At 28.4% G+C, this 18,984-nt stretch overlaps 1 protein-coding gene across 1 annotated transcript in view; it reads right to left on the bottom strand.

The window, feature by feature from the left end:
• The window catches only part of LOC129975659 (metabotropic glutamate receptor 3-like), a 171,145-nt gene extending 152,369 nt beyond the window's left edge, over positions 1–18,776 (bottom strand). The window contains exon 1 of the mRNA XM_056088765.1: positions 18,662–18,776. The gene's annotated coding sequence lies outside the window, so the exon portion shown is untranslated. The remainder of the gene's footprint in view (positions 1–18,661) is intronic.
• Between the last annotated feature and the right edge of the window lie 208 nt (positions 18,777–18,984).

An 18,984-nucleotide genomic window follows, 5' to 3' on the forward strand; every position in this document is an offset into this window, starting at 1 on the left:
GAAAATAAGCGACAACATGAAATAAATTCAAATAAAAAATAAAAAGTATTTTGCTACATCACACAAAGCAATAAAAATGCCCAATTGTTAATTTTCTTAAATACGGCGTTGCATTTTTTTCATAACATTCTGAAGAAAATGGAACGGGAAAATAACTAGATATTTTACCCATAAACGCTTTTAATCGGAAACGCGATACATTATTTCTATCATTTTAATATTAAGCCCAGATATCTGATTTCCTTTACATGGCTTTTCAATTTTTTTTATATTAGTATACACCAAGAAACATTCGATTCTTATACTGAGTAGATGGATGAAACATCCATTTTGCACTCTCAACATACTTGCTCTTTGCCTATTTTTTACGAGAAAAACTAATAATCAAAGTAATTTGTTTTTTTAAATAAATTTAATAATCAAAATAACTTTATTTAAAATTGTTTTTAAAATTACTTTTTACAGTTTTGTTAAAATTATTTTATTAGGATATTTTCTAGATTTTAAACTTACTATTTTATAATTTACTATTAAATATACTACGAGTTTATAAAGATTCATTTCCTCAAATTCACTGCCAGATGGCATCCTACGAATTATTTAAATATTTAATTAAATGAATCAATTAAATGATAATTAAATATATAAAATATCTTAGTGACATTAAGAACACACAAATGTACAAAATTATAAAATTCTAACTTACTAGGTGATGGATGAAAAATTAAATACAAAATTCCATATTTTTAAAGATGAATCAAGTCAAGTTAAATAAAAATGCATAAAAACATTCAAATTTTAAAAAAAATCAGTTTTATCTGATGTATAAAAGTCTATAAATATTCATTCAATATTATTGATTTCCACTCTGCGTAAATGTTTCGAAGATACAGAAAAAAGCATTATATTTAAGATGAGAAATGAGTTAAATGATTTCGTATTTTCAATTATAAAATAAACCATTTATTTTCTGAGAAGATAGCGAGAACAGTTTTTTTTAAATTTCTGAATGTTACAGATTATTGGATTATTTTACTATTTAGTTACAACTTCTGAACTTTAAATATAGATATATTTTATCATCTTTGAAAATATCCTCTTGGGGCCACAGTTCAGAATTCTTTATTATTCTAAAAACTCCTTAAAAAATTGTATCATTTTTAATTCTTTACTTTAAAGGAACTATTTGTTTAATGATATAAAAATAATCTTATTAAATTTCATACTCAAAATGAAACCAGTTATCATAAACATTGTGTAAGAAAAGTTTCCAAAGCAATAAAAGTTTTTCCTTAATGAATGACTATGTGCACTATTAAAATTTCACATTTTCGAGTGTTAGAAGTAAAACATATATTTTATTGCTCACATATTGCATTCAATTATCATGTGTATAAAATATAAATATTAGCCGTGTTCACTATTTCTTGAAAGCATTCATTTTTATTCAAATAATCATGACAACAAACTGATGAATCTTCATCTAAATGAATACAGAAGCGTGAAACTGAGTCGATGCTGCCACAAACATTTCAATTAACCTTGAAAGTTCGTCCCTGTCAAATAACGCAGAATTAAAATAGAAATTTCGAACGATCCGATAAGCGGAAATATGACAGCACAACTCTACCATATAAATCACTCAAAATGCCATTCAAAAATCTGTAATGACTGCTGCCACTCCGGCAGAAGTTAGATAGCAAACGATTTATCAGCAGAAGCCATTTCCGAACTCCGCGCCAATTCTGCGATGTTTCTAAGAGGGGGTTTAAAAAAAGAAAAAAAAATCTCATTACGTCGTCATTAAGTTGACACTTTATATTATGTGGATAATCGATTTTATAAATTAAAGAAATGGTTACTCACAATTCGTAATGCAGAGTGCCCTGAATGGCTGATTTTTCAATGTTCTTCAATTTTTATGCTGCCTCACAGTAAAATACTTCTCTTTTATCGAATGTTTTTTAAAATACTAATTAATTTAATAAGAGCAAATGTTGCGATGTTCATTTTGTATATGAAATGCTACAATAATTCGTATTATCTACAAACAATTTCATTTTGCTCCCCCTTCCCACTAAAAAAAATCCGAAAGATTTTAGATTCTTTCAGATAATAATTGAAAAGATAATAATACAGAATTACAATAAAAAATCATAATTATCATCAGCGTATACTTTACATTATATAAATTCTTCTACTTTTTTTAATTATCTGTGGTTAAATTAATACGTCAATAGCGTAAATTAATATTTAACACCTGCGACTGGATTTTAAAAATGAAATATTATATTTCTTAATAAAATGAGGAAATATGCAGAATTACAAAAATATCCTTAAACTCAAAATTTTGGACAGTCTGTTTCAACAAAATAAGATACATATTTATATTCATGTTAAAAAATAATAGCAAAATGAAGTGTCAAATCGGGCTTCTGTTGTAGCCACAGTAGGACGTCATATAAATACATCGGACAGTAGCTGTAGTATGAAAATATCAATTTATCAAAATAGGGCTGTCTCCAGTCTAGTTGTGAATTGACACATCACCATTTATTTCTTAAATATGACGATTTGGTGAAAAGAGCAAAGCGACAATAAGATATACCTAAAACTATTTGTCCTTGAATTTTCGGATTGTGAGCGAACCAGATGCACTTCCTAGAACTTCTGGTAAGAAGATTGGGCTCGCTCTGCAGCACTGTTGTTCTGCATAAGCAATTTGTACATAATTAAATTTTATTGATTGAATCTTGCTTGTCATCACCATCTATCAGAATATGTATTACTTCCTGAAGGCAAACGTGCAAGGATACAATTTTTTTCCTTTGTTAGCACATTACGTAAGGCGTTTAACGAGCTCCAAGGGCCCACTCTAGAAGCACGACTGGCAAGCAGTAGGATGCATCTATGCACATTTTTTATTTGCATTTGGTATTATATTTGCATAAAGTATTCTGGAATATTACTATGCATTTTATACATGTATTTATTATATAAGATTTCTTACATTTTAACTATTATTTATTTCACATACTTGAATAATGCTTTAAAGTGTAATATTTAGTAAAGCATATTCGCTTGTGCAATGATGTGCGGCACGATTTGTAGCAGTATCTTGTTTTAAGATATTAAAGGACCGCTCATGAATTTTGTCATGTTTCGAGTCCCGTCTGTTACGGACCGCTCACGAGTTTTCTCGTGTTGCGTGTTCCATCTGCTATTATTTCGTAATTAACAGTTACGATGATTTTAAAACGTACAAGTTTGCCCAAAAACGTGCTGTCCCAGGCGTATGTCTTACAGATTTCTTTGTGGTCCTTAATGTGTTAAATATTTGCCTCTGGTAGGTTATGCATCGATTCAGCCGAAAAAGCATGAAAACGAGTTATCTCGCTACCCGGTCACAACATATGGCATGCTAAAAACGAGAAATATCGTGACTCGTACGCAGTATGTAAAGTTTTGTTTGCTTCTGTATGTATCCCGTTTATTTTGTGAATGTGAAATGTTTCTGAATATTTTTGTTGAGATGACGGAGCAACGAAAAGGGAAATTATTATATTTAATAAGAGAAACTAAAGACGTTTACAATGATTCATTCTAACGTGATTATTGCATTATAATAAGGCGGTTAAACACCTCGCTGTTTTTCAAAACAATTCATTGCGCCACCGTCTAATTCAGACGTGAAACCATCAAATCATTTAACATGCGTCTCCTCTTTAATTTTGAAGATTGAACTTTGTTCTCGATATGATATTTCCTAGGATTTTCAAGTGTATATATTAACAAATAAATAAAATAATAATTAAAATAATAGCAATAAAATAGCTCAAATAATTAAAATAATAGCAATAATATTTTGAGTCGAAGTTGGAAATTTTCAACCACCAGCAATTGACAAGAAAGGTAGCTAAACCGATTATTGTAATTGATTTTTCACTCACTTTCTGATATACGTAGAGTTTTGAAATTTCATAATTGTGTCATAATAATATACTATTTTAGTATGATAAAGAGTTCACTGCAAGTATATGGCTCATTTTGAATGCAATTTTGATTTTATACCAATCGCTTATATCTACTAGTCAATCAGTGAAAAAAGGTCACTACAAATTTCCATATTTATAATAAAGAAATTTCAGTTAAACGAAAAACAGGAAATAATAAAAATAAAAATATTTTAAGCGGACTGTTTTATTAATTCTGTGAAAATTAATTATCACTTATTTTTTCCAAAACCATGAAATAAAACAATGAAAATAAAAATGTAAAAGCACGAGTTCTCAGTCAATATATAACATAAAAAATCCAAATAATCCTTAAAACTAAAAATATTTTATGAATGAATTCAGGCTCACTATCCTTATCTCGGTATAAGTTATTTTTCACAGTCTTAACACAATTTCTTTTGTTTTCCGAATGGTGGGTGTAAACCGTGCAGAAATATCATAATTACTCAAAATTTCACGCTTTCTTAAAATGCTGCTTCTCATTCAGTTTTTCACTGTGTGCTACAATGAAATGTTTTTTGGAGGGTAAAAATGTTTCTTCTGTGTGTTGTGATTTTTTTTTTGTGTGTTTGTGCTATGAAAATGTTTTTCGGAGGTACACGTGAAGAGCTAGTAGAACTTCCTTTAGATGTCTAAATCAGTTTTAGAGAAAAATATTTTCTCAAAAATTTCTTGAATTTATTGAAAAAATTCGATTTTTCCTTCAATTTTACTATTAACATTTTTTAATAAATATTTTATTAAATCTTTCTATATTTCTATTAAATTGATATTTATGATTATGAATTACAGAAGTAATTTGAATGAAGCACGTTTGATATTCAGTATTTTGTAGTAGACATAATTTCGGAGAAAGCAAACTGACAAAAATTGATTTAATGATTGAAAAGCAGAAATATTATGATTAAATCAGTTTTTAGCAACTCAATTATTTTTCACAGCAGTAATCAAACATTTATAAATGAGAAAATAAGGAAATTAATTTCATCATTCTCCAAGTTCAAAGTGGTGCTAGTTTAATTTAACTCTTCTTATATATATATATATATATATATATATATATATATATATATATATATATATATATATTGAAAAATTAAGAATGATTTATTTATTTATAAATTTTTGGATATTTATAATTAGGAAATTATTCTTAAATCCTTATTAATATATTTAGGAAATTATTCTTAATTCCTTTTGCTTATTCTTTTTACTTATTCATTTTACTTTATTCTTAATTCCTTATTAATATATTTAGGAAATTATTCTTAATTTTTTTTACAAGATACTAATTAATATCTACAAATAATTGCAAATAATTTAAATATAATAAAATTTGAAAGAATCATCTTGTAAAGTTTCTAGAAATAAATATGACTTTAAAATCATACGCATATGCAAACAATTTTTTTTTTGCTTGAAAAAAAATTATTTTGTAAGAAAATTATTTTTTCTGATTGAGACGGTCAAAGTTGTCCACAATGCCTAATTGGCCTAATTGAAAACCTCATCATTCATTTCCTTTTCTTATGCATTTGACAGCTCAACTGAAAATCCTTTTTAAAATTGTTTTATGAGGAAAATTTGATTTTTTTGCCCATACCCTTTACCATTCATAATAAACAATTTTTTTATGTTAAGTTTTAAATCTATATGGTTTTAAAAAAAGATTCAAATTGGGCAGACAGAAATTAACATAGATAAATTAATAAAACTTTCAAAATTACTAATAAGCATAGGATAAACAATAACATTTTCTGAAAAAAATGTTTTGTTTTACTTCAAAATTAAAAAAAAATACATATGATGCCTCACAAGTAAAAACCTAAAGTAAATCAATCCAAAGCGCATTGAGAGCACGTTTATCGAAATGACTTGAAATCTCACAAAGTATTTGCTCGCCCTTTTGAAATGTTTGGACGAGTCAGTCAAAGGTCCGGAAGTAATGTTCAACTCAACATTCAAAACTCAACACTTCATTGATTCTAGTTTTCTTAAAATAGAAATTTATTTAAAGCATTTCATGACTTGACATTATTTGTCGTCTTTGATGACCAGTTTATTTACCCAGATTACCGACTTTTTAGAATGTTAAATATTAACGTAAAATGCATATATATATATATATAATTTCATTTTGTTATTTGATAAGATCCAAAAATATGTCAAAATAAACTATAGCACGTTTAAATTAAAAAAATCTACATATAGTACGAAATAAAAGCTAAAATGAAAATCTTACTTTGGATTTAATGCCCAAAGAAGGTGCTTTTAATCGCGTGCCAAAGCACGCGATTGAATGCTTTGATAAATGATTTAGGATTTCCTAATATTAAAAAAAATTAAGTGATACAAATTACATATTATAATTAAAAATTATTTAAAAATAAAGAAAATATTGTACACAAATGATATCGTTAAAAATATAAACTTTTGATTTTAATGTGTGTGTGCACACACACACATTTCATATTTTTAGAAGATATGGTTATCAATTTTTATTAGTAATTCATGTTAATTACTCATCTAGCAATGTTTAAGCTTATTTCCGTGCTTGTTTAAACTTATTATTATTGAGTGAATGCATTTAGGGTGAGCAGAGGCTTTCTGATAATATTTTGCCGCTTCATTAATTAGCGAAGGATAATTGTAATTGCAGCTGTAAAAATATTCATTGAAATATATAACTATATATAAATATATAAAATATTCAAATATATAAATATATAAAATATTCAAACGTTCATTCATTAGACAGTGTGGAATAAGAGATTTCTCTATCAGGCATTTTAGCGTTTTATCTATCTATCTATCTATCTCTACACACACACACACACACACACACACACACACACACACACACACACACACACATATATATATATATATATATATATATATATATATATATATATATATACACAGAGAGAGAGAGAGAGAAAGCATTTTTGTCTTTAGATTTAAAAAAAAAATAACAATATTCTACATTTTAGTACAAAAATAAAAGCAAAATTTTAAAAACTTTCTTCATTTTCATTCCTATTTTCGATGAAAAACAAAAAAGTTTGAACAAAAACAGCATGCAGAAAGGTTGTCCGTAAACTATTTTAAGAGCCTTTCTTCTTTTACTTTTTTATAAATTGTTGAGCATCGACACTAGGGGATATTTATTTCTCTTTTGTTTTGGAGCACTTTGACAATAACGGCCTTCCTCTGCAGACTGCAAAGACGAATTTAATCGGATTGAAAATTTCATTCATCTTCATTTCGGGATGTTGACGCATGTGAGTTCTCTACTTTTCAATTGCGGTGAAAATTTTTTGAAGTATAGGATTGCGATTTTTTGGGAATGATATTCTATTTATTTGCAATGTAATGGTGTACCTGTTACGGTGTTCCTCTTGATTTTGAGTAATCATTAATTAAATTAACTTTTTATCAGTTTATTCAAATTTCGAATATAATTTGAAGTCACTATTTTCGTGTGCTTCCGTTCATAATTAAAGAAGCTACTTTAAATTGAGAAATTGCATCTTTCGTTCATAATAAGGATTATAAAATTAATAAATTACAAAAAGTAAGTTTAAAAGTAGTTTTATTCTTTCTAAAAATATGAGATATTCAGAGATATTAGCTTTTTTTTGGAACTGTTTACCATACATTGGATTTGATAAATTTTACAATTTTAAATTTATCATTTTGTTACTTTAAAGATTGAAATATGCTTATCTGTAAAAATGACTCTTCATTGATAAATAGTGTTTATCTGAAATTCGATTTACAAGTATCTGGCGTATGTTAATTTCTTGTAAATTCCTCCGAAGTTGTTGTGTGAAAATTTGTAAAGGATTGACCCAGTTCAAGTGCTGTTTATATCCTCGGAATATAATATAAAGTGACGAGATATGCCATCAAACAGCCCTCGCGTAAATTCTACAATAGAGACAATAAATCCTATTAAACCAAACCAATTTTTAGAGTCCATGTGAACTTAAACCTTACTATTTAATTAATAGCTAATCTTCGCGTTTAGAAAACACAATATTCAGAAATCTTACTAATGAAATAATTTAACTGAAGCACACTTTTATCGACACTAAATAAACTTTAATAGTAAACTTCTTCCACAGGTTTTCTCTAAATTTACAATTAGTAAAAGCAGGCGACGGCGAGAGATTTATAGAGAAATTCTAAACTTAAGTGCTTAAAGATATAATGAGCTTTAAGCTGCATGTACGCGCTGAAAAGTGGGAAAAGAATACTTTAAGAAAACGTATAAAATTTTTTGCTCTCAGAAATGGTGCAATTTACGAAAGGAATTGAACATTTTTATGGGGAAGTTTTACAGCAAGAAGGAAGTTGAGATTTTGTCTTTGGAGGAATTGTGACCAACGCTTCTCTGACCATAATTTGCTAGCGAATATATTTTTCGAATCTATTATTTGCTTCAGGCACACGAGTGACTGTGTCAAACCCATCTCCATAAATTTATTTTGAATCGACATTATCTGAGCTTGATTCTCCTTTTTACATTTTCTCCTATCCGAAATATACGAAAAAATATTATAATTGCCATAAAATTCGAACATGATATTTTGGCGACGCCCCCTAAAGTTCGAAAAACACATTTTTACGTTGTCCATCTGTCTTCTCTTTGTAACAAAGATAGTTCAAACATTGAGCTGTAAGGATGAAATTTGATATACGGTTTTTAAATCCAATTTGTATATTCCTATCAAATTTTGAACAAGATAGGATCAGTGGAAGTCCGTATATTCGGATGTTCGCATATAATTTCACACGATAACTGCAAAGCGAAGAAAACTAGATGGATAAAATTCGGTGTACATATTTAAAATCTATAGTGCATCAAATTTTGAAACAAGTTTTACACAGGGTTGTTCATCTGTTGGTCTGTGCTTTCAAAAACATATAAAAGCGATAGCTCAAAATCACAATACTTAATTGTATCAAATTTGGTACGTCATTTTCAGACTACAAACGTCACACTGCTTCACATTTTTGTTTCAATCTGTAGCGAAATCATGCCTAAAACACAAATCCTGTGTTCGCATAGTATAAGCCGCGTGCCAAGGGTGAATCGCCAAAACACTCGACTAGGGTCACATGATCGCTGCAGTAAAAATGTTAAATTCGAGCGAAAGGTTATAATTGCTCTCCGATGCTATGCAAGGCTGACAAGGCAAGGTTCTCTAGGATGACACCTTCATTAGAGCGTATGCGAAAAAGTCTTTGGGGGACCACTTTCGTTGGTTTGAAATAACGTTATTTAGAAATATATTTCTTTCTACGGAATGCATAGAACCAAGCACCATCTCAGATTCGGTGCTCGAAACCTGATTTCACAAAAGTTCAATTCATTCTAATTATTTTAATATATGATATTACACAAGAGCCTTTTTGTGAAGGATTTTTTCGTTCTTAACAGAGATAAGATAAAAGGAACGACACCAAAGCATCCATCCACGCATTTCACACTCTACCAAGAAGAGGGCTTCAACATGCTCTCATACAAGGCAGATGTTTATTAGAATCGGGTGACGAACACATCTCTCCAACTCCGATGTCAACTCCAAATATCTTCCTTTTATGCGGTGAACGTGCATTTTTCAAGGCACTATTACTTCTTGCAAATTGGCACGTGATTTTCGAATAAACGCTTCTGATGAATGTCGCTGATGTCGTTTCGTTATGATTTAAAATGACAGGGTTCATCTCCAAATCGAGTATGCGTAGTTCTATTACAAGCTGTGTTCAATATAATCAAATTATACAAATTGACAAGGTGGATATTCCTAAATCTACCTCATATTTTATATCTGCCCTTGACTTTGTAATAAAATGAATCATTTATTTAATCTGAAATCATACAGTTGTGGTTTTATTATTATTTGAAGTTATTGATTTATTGTTATTTGTAGCGTTACAATGTGTGATTTAAGTCTCAGAGTTTTATACAAAATAAGTTTAATTTTATTTCCTTGAAATTTTCTAACCTTGCTTTCAAAGCTTTAGTACAGAAATCGAAATTCTGTTTTAACATTGCTTTTATGGATCTTTTAATATACAAGTATGGAGATGTAACACATTTCGAGAACAGATGAGTTTTTATTTATATAACCTTTAAAAATAAACAATTTTCAACTTCATTTTGCACCTTTAAAATTAAACAATTCGCACCTTCAATTTGGTATGAAATATAGTCTGTTTCTTAGATAAAAGTTCGTTCTTGGAGGTGTAAACGAAATCGTACTATTTATATATTTTCATGACTTTTATTTATTAGATTTGTTTCATGTTTGTGAAGATGAAATGCCTTAATCAATTTTTTTTCATTTTCTAACATGCCAGAGTTTTGAAATTACATACATTTGTGTTTTCTCGATAGAAATGCATGATTTCAAAGTTTTCACTAGTTTTCTTAGTTTTCAATTCATCGATAATATGTACTAACAATTGCTTGTGAATATCTGCAAGTTTCTAATATTCTACTATACCTATAAACATAAATTATAACTTCAAAACTAAAATGTTAAACATATTTTAGAATATTTCCTTTTAATGCAAAAATAAAAATGTTTTTCTAAATTATTATTTTAATTTACACATTCTTATTATATTTCATTTGTTCCATCCCTGTAGAAAGGAATCTTTATGTTCGAGTTTTCACTTACTTCTCTAATAGGTTGAATTCCTGAATAAGATTTTCCAAAACTTAAAAAAGTTATATATTTTTGATGCCAGTGTTATATTTTAACTTTTTCAGAAAATAGTTTTAAATTGATAATATAGCTTAAATAACAAAAAATAATTATTTAAAGATTCCAGAGCATGGATTATAATGAATTATATTTTGAAACTTGAAAAAATAAGTCATAATTAAAATGGAAAAATTTCTATTTTAATGATTATTTTCTATCATTAAAAAGTATTTTTGAAATCTGTTCGTATTAAATTTATTTTAGCTTTTTCAACATTTTTCCTTATACGTTTTATAACATTTATGCAATTCTTTTCAATTTCAATGCAATTTCTTTTCTTTTTGATGTTCTCTTTATTTTAGGGGCCTTTTGTTAGAAATGAAAGCAATCTGTGATTTCTGTAAATAAATAAATGATAAACACTTGATTTGAATTTCTTGATTGTAGTATCGTACCATTTTTTAAAAATTCAATTCTTTCCATTTATTTTTTAATATTTTCTTATAATTAGTACCATTATAAAGTTCATAAAAAAATGAATTAAAATTTGAACCTCTGGTGAGTAGCATCGCAGTATCCATCTTTTTTTCAGCTTTCAAAATGAACTCAAAATGGCGCAACAGAGAGAGAATGCGTACGAAAAATGTATTACAGATCATCGCACCAATAGAGATTTTATAAATACAACTATGAAAAGTATTATTAGAAAATATATATTTTTAGTATTTTAAAAATGTATTGAATTTAGAGAAAAAAAGTGCAAGGAAATAAAACTGATTTCACTGAAAATTTCATTTCTTTGAATTTTTAATTTGTATAAAAATTACTTTTGTGCAAAATTCTTGAGGAACAACGTTAAAATTTTTATTAACTGTTATTTAAAAATCTAATAATTAAAATCCTAAAAACTCCTTTGTCGTATTCAAACATTTACTGGAAGTATCCAACAAAGAGTGTCTCTTATAATGTTTTAATTATGAGTTTCGCGTCATTCATTCTGCGCGATTTAATTGTCAGATGATGTTTCAATGATGACCCTTATATTGTTAATTCCCTAAGCTTCAGCTCATAAACTTTTATTTTTCAAGAAAAAGTGCATAAACATGTCATACTGTTTTCTTGATGGAGAATATGTTTATCTGTATGTTATACATTGAACAGTTTGTTGCAAAAATTTGTGGAGAGGTCTTGTAAAAAATTTCGGTATGAGTTATCAAACAATTCGAAATATATTATTGTATTTGCCTTCCTTTAAATCTACATGCACATTATGCGGCATTTTTAAAAAATAATTTTTTAAACAAATTTTCATAAAGCATTTACGTTTTGTACAAAAACTGAAGTCTTTTTCATAAAAAAATCCTAAATCTAATATAAGTCCTTATGTTAGTTTTAAGTTAATAACAAAAATGGATTTATTTTTATAATTAACAAGGTAATATATAATATTTTTATAGTTGAATTATTTATATAGTATAATATAAAAGAACTCGAATCTAAACGCCATTCAATTTATTCTGCAAAATTTATTATTTGCTTTCACTCTACTTTTTTTAAGAAATATTAGAAAATGAAGAGCTTTTTATTCTAATTTCTCCTATTAACTGAATAAAGCCATCAATTAACATAGAGTTAACATGTTTTTATAAATGAATGTCATTTTTGGTTTATTATTTGAAAATAAGTTCCCAAGAAAATTTCAAAATTTCAAAACTTGTTTAAGGAATATTATTTTGATAACAAATATTAAAATGTTAAAAGGAATATCTTCTGGTATAAAAATGAACGCAGATAATATCCTTAAGAGATTTTTGATGCTTACTATTACTTCATACCATCCACTGCTCTTCGCCACGTCATAAACACTCAGAAGACCGGAGTTTGCTTTCAGTTTGAGAAAGGCTACCTCGTGTACTTCAGATTTCCAGTCTCCTCAGTCACTATTTCTGAAATCTGAAGTGTCAGAAGCTGTCAGATGTCGAGAGCAAAATATTGTTGGAACATAAATTTTCTTCTAAAGACCTTTTGAATTTTTCCTTCAAACAACTCACTTCATTCGGAAATAACAAGGAATTCAGTAAAGGTATTCAATAAAGGTAAATTCAGGTATATATTTATAATTATTATTTATAATTATAATTACATTTATAATTATTATATATATCAGGTATACATCAGGTATAAAGATGAATTCAGTAAAGGTATGCATTTTTATCAATCAAATGAGGTATTTGTTTCGATAAATAACAAAAATGAAGAACTGAAAAATGTTTATTTACTGATAATTTTGTTTAAAAAAGAGTAATTATTATATTTAAATCTTTTTATATCATTGCGTTGATTTCTTTAGAAGTGATAGAGGCAACTTGCATTTAAATGATTATTACACTATTCATTACGCAGAAAGAGTTTTTCCTGTTTTCTCTTTTTGATTCACCTAGCTCAGCTTTGTTAGATGAAAGCCGGCACTAGAACTAGATACAGTTCTTTTTGGACTGCGGTCAGATAACAAGAAAGGAACTAAAATCGGTGTACCAATTTTAAAACTTCCACGCCACGTAAACGAAAGGCATTTAATACATGAAAGGAGATTTAAAATATGCTTGGATTACACACATGGTTGGTCTTTTGGGGAATGAAAACTTGAATTTGTGAACTTAATATCAGATCATAACAACCTACTTTTTAACCCTTTAGTTACATTGACTTACCAATACGTCATGCATTTATTTGGGCAAAGACGCATTTGACGTTCTGATACGTCATCGAAACTGAAACGAGTATATACAAAGTAGGAGTATATATAAGGAATAATAGGAAATAAATTGCATAAAATATACTGCTCTTACTGTCCAAATTAAATATGCTTCAAGTGCAAAATGTTTTTCAAGTGTTTGTGTACCCAAAGGGTTAAAAAACGAAGGGAAGGAAAGGTCACAACTTCAAAATGAGTCCCTATCCTTAACGTTTCCTTCGTGATTTAATTTGTTATATAATAATATACTTTAAATATAATAATGTATATTTCATAATATAGATTGACATACTATACAATAAATTTGTGGAAAGGTATATTTTTAATTTCTTAGCATAAGAGTCTTTTATTTACTCACTTCAGATACATCCATTCATGCAAATGAGAGACAGAATATAGGAAAAAGCAGCTTTTAAAAATTAATTCTGAACATTCATTTTTAACCCATTCATGTTAAAAGAAGCTAAAAACCTGTCTTTTTTAAAGTTAAAAATAAATAATTAAATATTTTAAATCAAGAATGTAATGCCCGAAGAACAATAATTATGCCCGAAGAACAATAATTTTTGATGAACGAATGATTGTCAAACTAAATATTTTCAAATTAATTTTGATAGAAAAATTAAATTTTCAATGTTTTCTATCGTAGTTTGCTGAATTAAATCATTTTTAACAATGCAACTAGCAACTTTCGTAACAACTAGACAGTTTGGGACAAAAAAAAAAAAAAAAAAAATGACAAATCTTGAAGTGCGCTCAAAAAAAAAAAAATAGTAACCATTTAATTAAAATTTCATTATTTTTACTATATTAAGTAAAAAAAAAAATGTAATAAATGGATTATTTTATTACTTCGTGGCAAATTCGAAAAATTCAAGCTTAAATTTTACTAAGCGAGTATCTGTTTCTGTCTCAGTAAAAAACGATAATTCCTACTGATTAACAAACTTCCTCATTAAAAGTAAAAATATGATAAAAAAAAGTTATTAACTTAAAATATTAGAGAAAACAATTCCTGATCAATGCATTAAAGTCTACAACTATTCTTTTACCCTTTTAATGGTATCAAAAGTCATGTGGTAACCATTTTTCAAAATGCCTCTACAAGGCAAGCGGACTTAATTCTAATAAGCATTTCATTGATTCTTGGTTCAGTTTATCCACCAGACACAGTTCTAACCCTATTAAGAATCAGCTACTATCGATTCACTCATTAGACATTTGTTATTGAAGGGAGGGGAGGGGGATTTGCCTCTATCTTTACATCATGCCGATGTCATGCTACCAGTCAGACGTATTTTAATAGAATGTCAGCATTTTATTTATCAACGCATCCAGTGTTTTCATTTTTCCTGCATTATCCTAAAAGATTTCCTTCTTACTTATCGCAAGAGGTGAGTCATAGACTGACTCTCCGATTCGCCCGAAGGCGCACAGATGAAAACTTGAATGCCCGGACCACCGCGAAAGTAACACTGGCGGAAACTGCGGTCGAGTCCTAAGGGCCATTACCGGCTCAGGTACAACCCTTCCCAAAGGAAGTACGCCCAGTCATCGATGGAAGGAGCTAGACCCCCATCTTTTCGTGTATCCACAGGGGTAGCTAGAATCAACCACCGTGTCGGAACCTTCTCATCCACAATCACGAGGTGCCCTCAGGAGTTTACTTCAAGAGGTATATCTAGGATACCTATAGAGGTCAAGAGAAAGGGAATCTTTCTCATCTTTTTGGCTTTCTAAAATAGAATGTCAGCATTCTAAAAGTGATTGGCTTTTACTATTCAATCCGAATATTTTTCTTTTACGTGTTTGATAACCTATTCAAGTTTTTTTTTTTTTTTTTTTTTTTTTTTGAGAATTAAGAAATTGATTCATTTGGAATATAGAAAAAAAAATTAATTAAATTTTTAAGAATCGAATATAAACCTGTTGTGTTATGGATCAAATGTATGCAGTAATAAAATGTTTTTCGCTGCATAATAAAAAAAATGAATCAGTAAAGCTCATCAAACTCAAGTTTCTAATTACGGAACCATCAAAAAGGGAAAAATTCTTATAAATTGAAATTCAATAAATAATAATAAAAATATAAAGGAAGTAATGAATAGTAGGGTAGGTGCTTAAATCAAAAATATTTATAACATTAACAAAGGAAGAGGTTTAATAAGGATTTTTAAAACATTATAATGATGAAAGAAGGTAAATTTTAGATATACATTAATTTGATTTTAGATAAACTGCTATCATGCATCAATGCAAAAAAGGGTTGAGAAAAAATTTCAAGAGTTTCCAAGGTCATATATTTTATTTTAGTTAATAAATCTAAAATGTTAAGTCTTTGGAAATAATTTGCATATCTCGCTTTTGTTACATAAGAAGCCATGATTACAAAACTGAGGAAAATCACTCACTGATTTCAATCCATTCCACTGAATGAACTGAGAAATCTGTTTTAAATAAATGGAATGTGGACTCAACCTTCTCCAAAAATATTTCACTTTCAAGAAGATGTTATTTACAAACTAAATGTAAGCTTAGGAGAATGATTAATTAAAGATTTTAAATTGCGTGAAATTCATTTAGAAGTCTCTGATTTTGCTGCGATTGATATCATTTTTCGTAAACAGGATTGGGTTTGATTCGAAGCTATAGTGGTTTCTTTCTTTTCTTTTTTTAAAGGACATCGACATTTTGGGCAATTGTCGAGTAGAGAGGACCGTCTTTGAGGCGGCGATTCTTCACAAATCCAAACTGCGCTGATGTTGAGAAGTCAGTCGTGTTCGCTTTGACAAAAGCGTTTGCCGTTTTCAGCAACGCATGAGGAAAATTTCGTTACTTTTTATTTGCTTTTATAAATGATTTTTAAGTGATAAAATGTAACTTTTTTATTTAATATTTTTCTTCGCTATTCTTCATTTCCTGATATAAAATACATATCGTCCATATAGAGTGTTACATATCATTCACATAAAGTGAATGTTGATTATTTTTGCTCCTACGTTTTCAATAGTATTATAATTTTACTCGAGAAGTAAAATACATTTTTATGATAATTTTTTTTGTCAAACTTCATTGTTGTGTACTTTTAAGGAACCTATTCGATTGAAATGAATTGTCAAATTGCTTGCAATTTCTTTAGCTCGGCTTCAAAATTATCTGCCAAATCGACGCTTATCCATAAATCAAGGATTCTTACCGAATGCTGCGAGTTTGGTGGAGATTTGGGAAACAATGCAAAGTCGGAGAGACGGCTTAAAAAAGAAAAAAAAAAGCATAGAAATTCGAAAAAGAGAATGCTTAATTTATAGTATAGGATGATGCATTCTCTAAATACAAAATTTACTTAGTACCCCCAATAAATAAATGCATATGTTTAAACAAACTGAATAGTATTTTAGCATTAGTTATTTTAAATTTCCAAATTCGATCAGTTATTTAAATTCACAATTTCGAATTTTTGTCACCCATATGCTTGTTCTTAAAACTAAAAGTTACTATTATATTCATATAATAATAATTAATTACTATAAGGATTAAAATGTAAATGTTTAAAAGAATTTTCATAGAGCTAGAATGTGTTTTTATGAACTGACTTCATTAAATTTACTTCATAATAATATTTCATTTCCTGTATACTTTTATAATATTTTATTGTTTAAAGTATTTTCTTGTATTAGCTTCAAAAATTCCCTGTTGTTTCGCACGAAATATCGAATCTTTGCATCTCAGAAATGTAATAAATACGATTCATTTGATAAAACCATACTCTCCATTTTGTTTTCTTATTATATCTTTCTAGCGAAAAGCTTTTCAAAATTTAAGGAAAAACAAAATATCGTTAAAAAAATCAAAAGGAAAGATTCTACATTTTATCTGTTACAGAACATGTTGTTTTATGGGTACCAAAAACCCTTTAGTTTTTTTCCCAATTGGATCAAATTTATTTGTACCATTCTTAGTTTTGGTAAAAAAAAGCTTCGTTTTTTTTACATATGCTGATCTCGAATATTTTCAGTAAGATCTGCCAGTCGATTGTGGCGCAATGCTATTTACCCAATTTCTTCCACAAAAATATTTTTAGAAAATTCGAAATTGCTTTTACTATTTATTGACCATAACTTATAATTTTTTTAAATTTTAATTTCAACTTTTTTGGTTATGATTATGGAAATTATTTTCCGGTAAAAGATTATTTTTATGGTACCTTCAAATGAAGAATCATTTAAACAATGATATTTTTTTTATTGTCTAATTATTATTTCTCTGGTTTTGCAATATTTTTATGTAAAAAGATTTGTACATAATTGTTGGAAAAATAACTTTCAAATAAAATCGCAGCAATTAGTATTTTTGCTGACAAAAAGGAATTATCAGTTCAAATTTGAATAAAGACTAAAAAGAATAACTAAAAAAAGTCTGATGGTTGTCTGGTGAATGTATAAAATATTTTCTCTGAACATGAGTAGAAACGATGTGTTAGGCTGACATAAATAATAGTTTAATTTTATATCCATTATATGATACATTACAGAAAAATCTTTGTATAATATGGTTTAATTGAGTTTCATTTTGTAGTGAAAAAAAACTCGAATTCGCAATTTGTATCTCTTCTTGGCATAAATGTTCTATTGTAAAATCAAGATTGTATTCTAAATTTTTATACGTTCTGACGTGTCACATGCACTAGAATAAAATCGTAAATGCATAGTCTATAGTTGGATATTTCAGTTCAAAAATAGATTCAGATCTGTAGCTTTAATGTAAAAACTTTAAATTAAAATTCAACCATTCAGTTTGTTGCTTTTTTTATCCTGGATTTCTAACGCGCATATTGACAAATAGTTAATTATTTGACGATTTTGGCTTAAAATCTGATATAGATCTGATCATTCTAGTAGGAAAGCACATATCAAACTTTATCTATCTAGCTTTTTGTGTGTCCCAAGCACACGCATGGCCCGGTAAACAGACAATGTTTTCCCAAACATATTTTGATAGAATAGCTTTTGAATTAGCTTGTTCACTTACAAGCAGATAAAATTTATTCATTTTTTTTTTTTTTTTTTTTTGGTCACGGAGATTTTGGAGATTTATTAAAACTCGAGGTTGCATTTTACTTACGATAATAATAAAAGAAAAAAATTCAAAAATTATTAATCCAGACTTACCTTCGACGCTTTGTTCAAATTCCCGCGTCTTCGCAAACGTTTTTATCCAAAGGCAGAGATGGGGAAAGTCAACTGCCGAGCGATCGGTTCGTTAAGATTCTACTGACACTTGTTGGATTGCGGCGTGGTGGTCATCTTGGCTCTTTTGGCACACTTCCTCCTTTCGCCAAGGGACGCCGCATCGATCTGGACGCGCGATAGTATCGGTGAGCAAACATTTTTATCGGAGATTAAACATAACGCTTCGCCTCTAAATGAGCGAATGGATAACTTTGACAAACCCTCTCGAATAATCCAAACACTTTTTAGTGGACTTGTGGCTG

This window comes from Argiope bruennichi, chromosome 7 (genome assembly GCF_947563725.1).
Source record: "Argiope bruennichi chromosome 7, qqArgBrue1.1, whole genome shotgun sequence".
NCBI classification, from domain to species: Eukaryota; Metazoa; Arthropoda; class Arachnida; order Araneae; family Araneidae; genus Argiope; species Argiope bruennichi.